The sequence below is a fragment of the Xenopus laevis genome, chromosome 1L (genome assembly GCF_017654675.1).
Source record: "Xenopus laevis strain J_2021 chromosome 1L, Xenopus_laevis_v10.1, whole genome shotgun sequence".
Lineage (NCBI taxonomy): Eukaryota > Metazoa > Chordata > Amphibia > Anura > Pipidae > Xenopus > Xenopus laevis.
The window spans coordinates 111,728,273-111,742,193 of record NC_054371.1 but is presented as its reverse complement, the minus strand read 5'-3'; positions in this window follow the sequence as shown (position 1 = coordinate 111,742,193).

Below are 13,921 nucleotides of genomic sequence, written 5' to 3'. Positions count from 1 at the left end.
CATACAGTTTGTTTGAAATTGTTTGAAATGCATGTAAAATGTGTAAAATGGTGTTACAGTTATCAGCAGGTTGGGAAAACAAGTTAGCAATAAGTGGTGTAACTACGAGAGGTGCAGGGGTTTTCTCACAACTGGGCCCACTCAATCTGCTATAAAAATATTGCAGGCAGCAGGGCAGGGGAATTTTTTCACCACATGTATCAAGGGTGACAGGAATGAGTCTAGAGATGCCCACAGGGGTCCTGGGTGCAGGATGTGCACCTGGCTGCATTTGTGTACACCACTGATAGCAACAGAATCTAATGTTGAGTCTAATGCTGAGTTCAAATGTTTTTCTTCACCACCTGGTCCTTGCATATACAGTATTACACAGTCTCTGATTATCTGTAATAATTTGTAAAAGTAATAATTTGACTGTGTTTAATGCTTGTGTCTTGTGCAGGGGCCACTTTGGCTGATTTCTGCCACCCCCTCTCTTCTTATAGCCTTGTAAATATTCCAACAGAGAGAATCTCTTTTGTCTTTATTCAGGTTCCTTGGACATTTGTAATAAAAAGTGGCCACTTCAAGCATTTGCAGCAACATCTCTAATAAAGAAGTCAATACAATTTAAAGTAACTGCCCTATTAAAATTGACCTAAGCGTAAGAGGATTAATGAAGTTTCGCTAGGCATAAGAGATCGCTAGCATCATTTCGCTTTGAAATGCTCGCACTGCCGAAGTAACGCTAGTGAAAAGTCGCCAGCGTTCAGAGCCCAGTACACAACTTCACATTTTAGTGAATTAGCGTAGTGGTAACGAATTATCGCCTGGTGAAGTGAATCAAGGAAACATAAGACTGAATGAGAGTGAGATGGAGCAAAGTTGCTGCAAAAGCTAAGGGGAAAAAAGAGTTAAAAGAGAAGAGGATGAAAAATTAAATCAAAGGGAATCTGGAGAATTTTAGGAGGCAAATCAAGAATTTGAAAAGATGAGGAAATAAGGAGTCACATAAATAGATGGAAAAACAAAAGAGTGTGATTTGTGTTTGCGAATAAACATGAATTCATTCAGCTCCTCTGAAGGGAAGAAGGGAAGTCTGTAGAGATGTCAAGGGAAGGGTAAAGAATCACACTTGAAGAGAGAGATGAGAGACAGGCAAGAGAGAGGGGGGAATGGGTCAATAGTGGATTTGAGCACCGAGGGGGCGCTTTGATTCCTGCAACAGATAAAGGGGATTAGTGAAGCTGCAGAATGGGAGAGGAAATGAAAAACAGAATACTACAGAAGAAAAGGAAACAAGCAAGGGAAAAAATGATAACAATTATTAAATACACTGTCACATAGAAAATAAGATAAGAAGCAACTTTCTCCTTGGTTTAATCTTTGTCCTGTTAGGGCTACAATGAAATCCAGTTGCAGCTTTTGGCATTGGGGGGTCAGGCAGGCACATAGTGTGGGCATAGCATGTGTCAGTATCACAAATAATGCTATGCAGCTTTTTGGTATTCTTTTCTCTGCCTATGGATAGTGATGGGCGAATTTATTCGCCAGGCGCGAATTCGCGGCGAATTTGCGCGAAACGCCAGCGAAAATTCGCGGCAAAAATTCGCCGGCGTCAAAATTTTTTTTTCCGAAAAAAACGGACGCCGGCGTCAAAAACGGGCGCCGGCGTCAAAAACGAGATGCCAGCGCAGTTTCGCGAATTTTTCGCTGTTTCGCGAATTTCGCAAATTCGCCCATCACTATGGACACTCTCTCAGTACCTTAACAGATTCAACATATGACAGCCTCATCATCCATCTCACATACGCACTGCTGTAACATCACCTGTATACACAGAGCACTGAGCAGCAATAATGCCCCTCACATACGTGCTATGTGCTTGCACTTTGCCAGGATGTGCCTGCTTATTCACTAGGAAATAATGCCATGAATCTGTATATATAAAAGATAATACTTATGCCATCTGTATTCTATACATGCCCAGCTGCAGTCCTCTCTTTCTTCCAAAGCCCAATTTCCTGTCCTAAATATGTCAGATTGGGAGATGTCTCTGCTCTGGAGTTTTCCAAGTCCTAAGCAGTAGGTCCCAGGATCCTGTCCTCATTGTGTCAGCCAGTATATTTTGGTGGACTTGGAAGTGTTAAACTGAGTTTCATGTGCCATGCTGTCTGTTATTTAATTCTAGGCATAGATAACATGCAGCCCTCCAGTTGTTTGTGGACTACAACTCCCACCATCCTGACTGAACACTGTCAGTGGGCCTGGAAGCTGCACATTAATAACATTTGTTGCCAGTTTTACGGTTACGGGTTTAACCAGTACGATATAATATGTGTATCATTCTAGTCTTAAAGGTTCCAGCTGAGAATCCAGAGGTGTTAAAGGCTTCATTTCCCATGAGCCCTGCCTTATTAATGGATCTAAGCTGTCGACTTCAGTAATAGCTGCTAATTAAATGCTCCATTGCGTGTTTCTCCCTAATGTAATGACTTTGATAGCTGAAGAATAGAGGGCAGTTATGGGGGAGGCAGAAATGTATTTGAGAAGGAGAAATCCACAGTAAAAAAAAAACCATGTATACATACATGCAAAACACTTTCAGAATTTCTCCCATATGCAGCTATGTCTACATGTTTTTTTTTACTGGGGATATTGCAGGAGATACAAATATGTCAGTGAGTGTAGATTACTTGAGAATCATAGCTACCTTAATACAAAAAGGTTACAGCTAAAATGCATGTATATGCTGAATTCTGTTACAGTCTACAGTCACCGAATCTGTAGTTCAGCTGAAGAGCAGTGTAGGCTCTAAAGCAGTTTACAGGTTTCAAAATACAGTTGCTCTCCTTTTTGGCTTTTTCTTGAATTGCACTTACACCCTTAATACAACACTACTCCCATTAATTAGCATTTTTTACATGGTGACCCAGATTGTAGTTTCACAACTACAACTAATTATGACCCTCCTTTAATTACAATTGTCTATTTTACACTTTTACTTCACTGTATTAAAGGTGATCTTGGACACCCAATCTAAACAGCATTGGGAAATTTTGAGTTCCAATGCATAAGTTAAGAAACCCTGCAATACATGTAGGTTCCAATCATAAAAGCTGGTGTTATCTAAGAAAAGGAACAAAGCATGGCATAGCCATATACAGTTAGGTCCTTAAATCTTTGGAGATAGCCTTTTTTCTAATTTTGGTTCTGTACATTATCAAAATGAGTTTTAAATAAAACAACTCAGATGCATTTGAACTGCAGACTTTCAGCTTTAATTCAATGGGTTGAACAAAAAGGTTGATTAAAAACGTTTTGCCGCCGGTGAATAAATGTGCGAATTTGCCGCTGGTGAAAATCCGACAGCGGCGAAAAAATTTTGACCGTCGCTGCCAGCGTCTACGTTTTTTCAAACAGTTTTGTCGCCGGCGACAATAAATGGATGCCTATTAACTTTAATGGGCGTCAGCATCAACTTTCATGCTGGCACCCATTTTGCGCCGGTGAATTGTCGAAGTGAAATGGGAAAAATTTGTGGAGAAGCGAAACGGGACAAATTCGGCCATCACTAATCACAATCAGTTCATTTCAGGGCTCAAATTGGAAATGTTCATTTCCAGGGTCGGACTGGGCCGACGGGACACCGAGAAAAAACCCGGTGGGCCCCCGGCTCTAGTGGGCCCCGCCATCCCAGATCTGCAACCCGGATTTCTTCTGTCTCAGGGCCCCACCTCTGAACCCTGAGGGCTACTGCCTCAGGGCCTACCTTCCAACAACCTCCCGCCGCTTGTGTGCGCTTGTGTGCGTGTCAGCACGCGCATGCGCAATAGCGCGAGTATTTTTTTGCCGCATCCAGACAGTGCGTGCGCAAGTGCGTGCACAGAGAGGAGGGGTAGAGAGGAGTGTTATCGCATGGGAGGCCCCAAGGCAGCAGCCCTCAGGGTCCGCAGGGGGGCCCAGAGACAGAAGCCCCAGTGGGCCCTGGGCCCCCCAGTCCGACACTGTTCATTTCTAATATTTGGTTGAAAACCCTTTGCTGGCAGTGACAGCCTGAAGTCTTGAACACATGGACATCACCAGATTCTGTGTTTCCTCCTTTTTAATGCTCTGCCAGGCCTTTACTGCAGCGAGTTTCAGTTGCTGTTTGTTTGTTGCTGAATTGCCCACACCTCCCCATGAAATAGCCTTTGAGTCAATTGTGAGCCCCTGAAATTAAGTGATTGTGTTAAAAACGGCTTTAGTTCCTCACATTTTTATGCAATCTTTTTGTTCAAACCACTGAATTAAAGCTGAAAATCTGCAGTTCAACTGCATCTGAGTTGTTTTATGTAAAATTCACTGTGGTAATGTACAGAACCAAAATTAGAAAAAAGTTGTCTCTGTCTAAATATTTTTGGGCCTTACTGTAAGACACTCGTTTTCAGAGTAATGGGTGGGCTATGCGGCCTCAAACCTGGCTTAGATACTGGCTGGGCTGAGTCTGCAGTCCTTCAGCAGTTGTAATTCTTCCAAAATAAATGTGGACTGCTCACCAGGAGGAAAGAGTACATGGGCTAGAACAGAGCACCCTGTACCCATTGAGGGAAGTCCAGGACATGGGAGGTATACTGCAGGCAAAAGGACAGCCATTCAATAAACATGAATTTTATACTGTATTTATATGTATGTAATTATATATATATATATATATATATATATATATATATATATATATATATATATATATATATATATATATATATATATATATATTAAGCTAACTGTAGATCTTAAAGGGGAACTATCATGACAATTTAATAAATGCTTAGTTATACTGAAATAAACTTTCTAATTATAACTAAATAAAACATTTGGAGCTGTTTCTGAAAAAATCAAGTTCATCTTCCCTTTCTCCCTCTCAGAGTCTGTCCCTCTTCATGCAGGTGTCTGATGTAGCCTTTGACTTGTGTCTAGACCTTTTGCCTAGAAGATGTTTTATAGCTCAGCCTTTTAAGTTTACCAGAAATCTTGCCTCTACATGCAGTATTTGTGCCAAGGTTATGTTGTTAGATTTTGTTTGTGCTGGAGTCAGTTATTTGAGTTAGCTCTAATACATGTGCTAGAAAAGGAAGCCCCCCCAAAAAGATATAATTTAAAATTTTCACTTGATTTGTGCAACAGCATTAAGTGTTTTTAGGCTTACCTCAAAGCAACACATCTGTGTGATAAGGTAAGTGAGAGGGTTTTCCTAGTATTACACTAAGAAAGAATAACAACTTATTCATACATTTTGTCATATGTTAATGAAGTGCATGTATGTACAAGGGACGAATTGCAGTATTCGTGAATATCAGCGTTGTGGTAAAATATATTTACCACTAGATGATAGTAACATACACAGGAGACGAGATTGAAAAAAAGACACCCTTTCCTCAAGTACTTCCTAACTACCATCTGTTAACCATCTCCAGGGGGAGAAAGTCCTTCCTGACTCAGGACTCTTGAAATGATCTAATGCAGGGATCCCCAACCTTTTGAACCCGTGAGCAACATTCAGAATTAAAAGGAGTTGGGGAGCAACACTAGCATGAAAAATTTTCCTGGAGTGCCAAATAAGGGCTGTAATTGGCCATTTAGTAGCCCCTATGTGGATTGTCAACCTACATTGAGGCTCTTTTTGGCAGTACACCTGGTTTTTATGCAACCAAAACTTGCTCCCAAGCCAGAAATTCAAAAATAAGCTCCTGCTTTGAGGCCACTGGGAGCAACATCCAAGGTCTTTGTTTCCAAGCCCCAGCCAAAGTTCTCTTAGCTGCTGTCATAATGGAAGTGAAAAGACGAAACTGTGCATTGTTTAGGTTTTGGGGTCTTAAGCCTAGCAAAACTATTCCAGGGTCTCTGGGAATGGAAACACCAAAAATAGAAAACATCATAGTGAGAATTCTGATCCAGAACCTCCGGGCTGAGGGGGAGAATTTCGCGATTCGAGCTGGGACCAGGTACCAACGAAGAAGTACTTTATAATTAGCCTCCTGTAAGGACACATTATTAGAAGATTTCCGAACTGTAGTCCAAATCTGATCCCAGTCCTCAGGGTTTAATTCTCTATTTAAGTCCCTATGCCATGCTAAAATGTACGGTAGCTCTTGGGGTAAAGAAGGGTCCAAAAATTTACTATATAGACATGAAACTGCCTTCGGAGGATTAGGGGATCGAAGGCACCATCTCTCAAAAAACGTTTCAAATTTATCTGGACTATTAACTGGGTGCCATTGAGAGTGGACAAAATGGGATATTTGGCGTAAACGGAAAAGCTCCCGTTCAGGGACAGAGAACTTCTCTAAAAGTTGTTGTAAAGTATAAGGCCCAGAGGCAGAACAAAGTTGACCTATAAACCGGACATTCTGGTCGGCCCACCATTGGAATTGACAAATCTGGATACCAGGGGCAAACTGTGGATTGCCAAATAGCGGGGCCACTGGTGTGTGAGGAGATCTCAGGTTTAATTTCGTATGTAATGAGTCCCAAAGTTTTAAAGTGCATTGTAAGCATCTACTGGCTTCCGTAGGTCTCACCTTCAAAGAGCACCAAATCAAGGCTACAGGAGAGACAGGGTAGGTAAAGGTAGCTTCCAAGGAAACCCAATGAGGACTGTCGTCCACTGTGTGAAGAGTCAAGATCTGAGACAGTTGAGCAGCTTTATAGTAATATAAAAGTTTAGGAAGTCCCAAGCCCCCCTTGTGTTTAAGCCGATAGAGAGTGGATTTGTTCACCCTGGGGTTTTTTTTCGCCCATACAAACTTTAATATTGCGGACTCAAAGTGATCCAAGTGGGCACTAGGAATTAAAACTGGAAGAGTTCTAAACAGATATAATAGTTTTGGCAAAATTGTCATTTTAACTGAGTTTATCCTCCCTATCCAGGAGATATGATGCGAACTCCATTTCGCCAATAGGTCAGATAAAGTTTTAAACATCGCCGGATAATTAAACTTATAGAGAGAATCATAAGAGTTGGTCAATTTAATTCCCAATAGAGAGATATAGTGAGGTCGCCAATTAAATTCAAAATTAAGGTGTAGAAGCTTTTCTATGTCTTTCGACAAGTTAATATTAAGGGCTTCAGTTTTGTCATGATTGATGTGGAGGCCAGAAATTATGCTAAATGTGTCTAGTAGATTATAAAGGTTTGGTAGAGAAGTTAAAGGCCTAGAGATAATGAGGGTTAGATCATCCGCAAAAAGGCTGATTTTATGATGAACTCCTCCAGTATCAATTCCCAGGATATCAGGATTAGCTCGAATTGCAACAGCTAATGGTTCAATTGCCAAATTGAAAAGTGTTGGGGAGAGAGGACACCCCTGTCGCGTTCCCCTATAGATTTGAAACGGTTGAGAAGAAAAGCCCAGTATATTGACTATAGCGGAGGGGAACGAGTATAAAGCTTGCACCCACTTTAATACCCCACATTCAAACCCCCATTTGTTAAGGATAAAGTATAGGTAGTCCCAGGATAAAGAGTCAAAAGCCTTCCGTATATCTAATTTAAGAATCATAGATTTAATATCTGTTGTTTTAGCTCGCTCTATGAGAAGGATCAGCCGCCGGGTAGCGTCAGAGGCCTGCCGTCTCGGGACGAAGCCTACCTGATCTTTATGAATAATACTGGGCAAAAAGGAGTTAATTCGGGTAGCTAGGATTTTCCCCAATATTTTAATGTCTGTATTGAGAACCGAGATTGGTCTGTAATTCTTACAATCGGATAGGTTCGTGTCAGGTTTAGGGATAGCAGATATTTTGGCTTGAAGAGATTCCGAGTGAAATCAGGAGCCATCTTTAAGACTATTGAGCATAGTAGTGAGATGGGGGGCTAATTCAAGGGAAAATTTCTTATAATATATGTTGGCTAATCCATCTAGGCCCGGGGCTGTATTTGTTTTTAACTGTTTAATAGCTTGTGTAACCTCTTCAAGCGTAATCGCACCATCTACAAACTGCGCCTGGTCTACTGTAAGCTTAGGAAGGTTCAGGTTATTGAAAAATTTCCCAAAGGTACTATCTGAAACAGGGGGAGGTTTAGAGTAAAGCTTTTGATAGAAGGTCGCAAAAATATCAGATATTTTTTGCGGGTTACCAGTCAAAGACCCCTGGGGTGACTTAATTCTATGAATTGAGATGGGTTTATCCCTTTCATTCAGCTTGCGGGCTAACATTCTACCTGGCTTATCAATAGAACAAAACAATCTATGTTTGGCCCAACGCAGGGTTTTCTCTGCATTCGTCGTCATAAGAAGGTCTAAGTCCCTTTGAGTTTGTTGGAGTTGAGCTAAATGGGATTTTGTTGGGAAGCGCACATAAAGTTCAGATAGTCTGTCTAATTCACGAACAAGGATATCTATTGCTTTTTTCCTCAACTTTTTCCTTTGGGCACCTATTTGGATAAATATCCCTCGGATGACAGGCTTATGGGCTTCCCATAATATGGTTTTTGAAGACACTGAGGGTAAGTTGTCAGTAAAATATAAGTTTAGGTTATCTCTAACTTTAGCAACAATATCCGGATAGCTCAATAAAGACTCATTTAACCTCCAATGACGTGGTGTAGATTGAGGTGAAATATGTGTCAAAGAAACCATTACCGGGCAATGATCCGACCAACTAGTATTCACCATCTTTGAAAATTGAAGAGTAGTGACAGTTGTAGATGAAAGAAAGATATGGTCGATTCTAGTTGATAACTTGTGGGGCGCAGAATAATGTGAGAATTGGCGGACTTCTGGATTAAATTCCCTCCATGCATCTATGAAACCGTTATCTAAAATCAAGTTTTTAAAGCGTTGAATATCTTTGTTAGGGGACACCACCTTCTGGTTCCCTAAAAGAGATAAACGGTCTAGCCTCTGGTTCCAAACCATATTTGAGTCACCACAAATTACCATATGACCTACTTGATTATGCTTACATAGATCAAAAAGTTTAGTTAAAAATTCTAGCTGTTGGGTATTAGGGGTATAGTAGGAGACAATTGTAAGGGGGGAGTCACCTATATGAGTATTAGCAATAACATAGCGACCTTCACGATCAGAGATAACTTTATCTACCACCAAAGGAAGCTTGGCATGGAAGCAAATAGCAACCCCCTTAGTTTTAGTTGGGCTATTGGAAGTTAACACTTTCGGGAAACGTTTATGTAAATACTTGGGATATGAAGTATGAGAGAAATGGGTCTCCTGTAAACAAAGGATATCGGCCTCTAGGGAGGAATAATGGGCAAAGGCCTTAGAACGTTTCACTGGCGAATTAAAACCCTGCACATTATGGCTAAGAATCTTAAGAGACATCGTAGCAATAAACAGGAAAGCGAATACAAATGCACCTGTAACAGGTCCTAGTGCCCATATCTAACAGTAAGGGACCCAATACCACAGAGCCAACCGGTGGGATACTAAAAATCCCCTGGAAGAGTATTTTCCCTTTTGAGGTGTGCAGAGTTGAAAAAAATGGTAAATAACAAATTAACAAAAAAGAAAAGTAAAAACACAAAATAAACTCCAAAGATATGTAATGGTTTGCACAAGAATGTTCACACGGATACAGGAACTCCGGAACAGCCCCATCCGGACCAGCCACTTGGGGCACCATATGTAGCCTGTACCTAAAAGGGGGGAAGCATCAACCAACCAATACTTTTGAACTAAGGAAAAGATCTATCCCGAAGAACAAATCGACCCAATAGTATATTAGCAAAAAGCTGCATATTAATATAACCACAGTTACGAAAAACATGTAAAAGAGGGTTGTATGACTATCATAAGCAAAAGTAACATAAACAGTTATCATATCTACCAACAATGTTCCGTAATAGTGAGGGTACATCTCAAATGGATCTGTAGATGAGGCCAGTCAGTAAGAAAGAGAAAAACCCCCTCCAATCTGACAGGACCGTAGAAGTCTCTTCAAGGAGGCATAGCCTCATGACGATTCTGAGAAGACGAACTCTGTGAGAGCTCTCACTTTTTAATATGGAACACCTTTCTTCTAATGTGAATAGAACCCTTGTATCTATCTAAAGGATCAACTGGTGAATAAGGATCAGAGAGTTTATTATATGGTACCTCTTTATAGTTTTTAAGCACTGGAGACTGCACTGCATCTAAATGGGACCTCATCAGTGCTTTGTAAAGGACATTGCTCCTCCAGTTAATCTATACTTTTAATATAGGACTACACCTTGCTGGCACTTCCTGTTATTGACTAGCATTGCTTGCTACAGCTCCATTTATTATCCACAAGAATATGTGGGGCTCTTCCCTATCAAGGATTGGCCTCATTTAATGCCATTAAGAGTATATTTTGTTTGCAAAGTTGTCAACATGAATTGTCATCTGCCACGTAACAGCCAAGATTGCCAGTTTAGCCAGATTCCCGGGCATCAGGTAACTGGACACTCCCCTCCCACTGGAATGCAGGGGGGGGATAGCAGGACACAAAAAATAGTATTGTGTAACCTGCCCCTGACCATGGCTCTTATCAGTCAGTTAGAGCCAATGTAGATTTCACAGAAAGGCCCCTCATAGATTCCCCTACAAGGATGCCACATCCTGGATGGAATTAATTGGCCTGTATATTTTTGTGTCAGTGGTAAACATCGATACATTGCTTACAATGCCCTCACCCAAGTCATGCTGTATATCAGTAAAAATTGCTCATTATATTAAATGTTAGCTAAATGATCAGCTTATGCCCCTTTGTATGTACAGAAATCCTCTTTTAAGAACTCCATTGACTGGCAGATTTGGCTGTCTTTCCTCTCACTGACTAAGATAATTGTTGCTATCAGTTTTGTGAACCCTGGACATAATTTTGTACTAATGACAGAAAGTGCATTTTCCCTATTGAACTAATGATAGATTCGAACTGTTGATATCTGTTCATGGGAGATCTTTATTTTTCTTTACCTTGTGCATGATTATTTTGGTACACTTACTAAAGGTTGACCTTTAGAAGGCTATAAAAATCAAATTTTGAGGTACACGGTCTACAGTATAACTATATTGTACTATACCATATATTGCCCAGTCACTGAAATTCCTCTTATCGTTTCATTTAGCCTTGTGCAGTAAGCCTTCATGCTGTCCCAAATAATCCCCCATTTAAATACTGTAATTGCTCTGTATAATCCTACGCTGTTTTCCATTGAATATTGAAGACACATCTGTATTCCTCTATGGTACTCCTAATTTTACGCATCACTGTGCTAAGATTTTTTTCAAGCACCGTTAGACCCTGCTCCACAGAGATTACAGTTTCACACAAAGACAGCATAATAATGTACATTGCCTAAGCTGACAAAGAACTGACAGGGGAATCAGAACAGGCTTCTCATCTATAACCTCTCAATAGTTTCCTATTAAGTAGAAGCAAACAGAAGAAACAATAAAAAAGAAAATGATTACTGGATTCTATCCACAGCTCTGCTGAAACCTGTTTTTTAGCATTGGTTATGGCTCTTATTTTAAATACAGTATGTGGTCCTTCTGCAACTCTGGGCTTTTTCCAAGCACACCATGATGCAAATCAACTACCAGGAGCTGCTTATGCCCAAGCTCTATCCTTTATTGAGAACAAAAGGAGAGAAAAAGAGAGAATACAGATTATAAAAGGATCAACATGACCTCCATTCAGTGGCATAACTAGATATTACTGGGCCTTCAAAATGTCTAGAGGTTGACTTGTTTTACCAATATTTATTGAAATTGTATATGAATAAGTGCCTCATGGGGCCCTATACCTCCTGCCCCCCCCCTGCTTCCTCTGTAGTTACACCCCTGCTTCCATTAGCAAATTGACTTTATCTCTTTGGCTGCATTTACATCAGTTTTTCTTATATTATGGGACTATGGTTTGGCAACCAAATTGGGTTTCCATGATGTTTATAATGGGTACCCTTGGTCCTTTTTAATGCATGAAATATCCCTCTGCAGCACCAAACAGTAATTATAAGGAGAGTAATCTATAGGGAAGCTTGGGTTTTGAGGAAGAATTCCAGACTTTAAAGGACAACTAAAGCGTAACTAAATATGTAGGCTAGAAATGTTGTACATTATATTTTGGGCTTCTGTACCAGCCCAAGACAACCAAAGCCCTTTAGCAGTAAAGATTTGTGCCTGTAAAGATTCCCCTGTAGCTCCCAGTTTTCTTTTATGCTGATTCACTGCACATGCTCTGTGCTGTTTTCAGTTACTGAGCTTAGGGATTAATTTAAAATATACTGTACACATAGCAAACAAATGTCATAATATAAGGCTGATTAGTAATTAATACAAATACTTACTACATGGCAGCACAGAAACAAGTGCAACTAGCATCAGAATTTAATGATCACCGCTGTAGCATCGTTTTTTTTTATTACAGGCCATCCTCATTTTCTGCTTGATAATTTGCAACAACCCCTAAATTTAGCTTCTTAACAGCTGCTCAGAGCCCACTTTCCAAGATGGTGAACCTCTGTGACAAGTTTGATGTCCTGGATCATTGCTGCTATTGAAAAGCTGAAACTTTAGGCTGGAGCAATACGTTCAGTATATAAAATATGGCATTTTTAGCCCTATACATTTTTAGGGTTTAGTTCTCCTTTAATTGGCCCCATTCAAAAATGACTAAGAAACCCTGATTTATAAGCAATATGAGGAAACTTCTGTTGTTTTATATTGCACAAAATGTTTGATTTTCACAAAATTTCTACAGTGGCTAAAATGACTGGCTTGCAGTGCTAGGGTCCTGGGTTGGACTAGAGCCAGGGCACTATTTGCAAGGTGTTTCTCTGCTTTCCTCTCAAAGTGGACGCACAGATAATATCGTAAAAAACGAATGTTCGTACGATATTCGGTTTGTGTATGGTGGAAAAAGAGCCGAATGATATAGGCAGAAGACTTGGATATCGGTCGGTTCGTTGATTGGGCTGGACGGAAAATTTTGATCGGGTGCCTTTGAAGGCTTTTCCAAGAAAGATTGTAATTGTTATGTCTATGGCCACCTTCACTCTCCAAAAACGTACAGGCAGTTTTATTGGCTCCTGATAAAACTGACGATTGTTTATGTGTGTGTGAATGTGATTGGATCTTAGACTGTGAGCTCCACCTGTAAGGGTGGTTACCAACGGTTTACCCCTCACATGAATGATTCAAAACGGACTTCCTGGAATAAAAACAGTTTTTTCTTTTATTGCAATATGGATCCAAACAGGCACTCTCACAGTTTAACATCTGATGCCATGCCACTTCCCTGAATTTGCTCACAGTTTCCACACGGTAGTCACAAGGGCCTGACTCTTACAGCTCCGGTTTCCTTTCCGCCTGGTTCGATAATCTGGTGCACCTTAGCACCCCTTTACCATTCCACCAAGCCTTCCCGGTACTCATCCAGTACCCCTTTGTTATTCTGATCGGGTTTACCAGCAGCTTTCTGACTTGAAGCCCTCGTTAACCTAACCTGGTTCTTCCTCAACCCCTTCCTTCTTGGTCCCTAGCTAGTGGGGTATCCACGGGAATCTGTTCCCACTAAACTCCAGGTTGGCGCAACAAGCTACCCTTGCTAGCTAACCTACCTCAGACACCTAGTGCCTGCTATACTTAAAATTTCTATTCTAATTACTACCTTTTCTTCTTCTTGCAGGTCTTCCTCCTAGAAGAACCTCTGCATTTGGCAACTTCTTCCTATCAAAGACCCTAACTCCAGGGTGTGGCCCTCTTTTATACCTTTAAGAATACTTCCCCTCTAGTGGCAGGGGCAGTAATTACACTTCTGCTTACAATACACTTGTGGCCATTTACATCCAATCACAACATTTTGTTCATCCCCTTACACACCGGTGCAAGGATCGATGTGAATGATGTATAATCTCTGTAAAATTGTAAATTATATAAACACAATATAAAAAAAAATAACTAACATATCT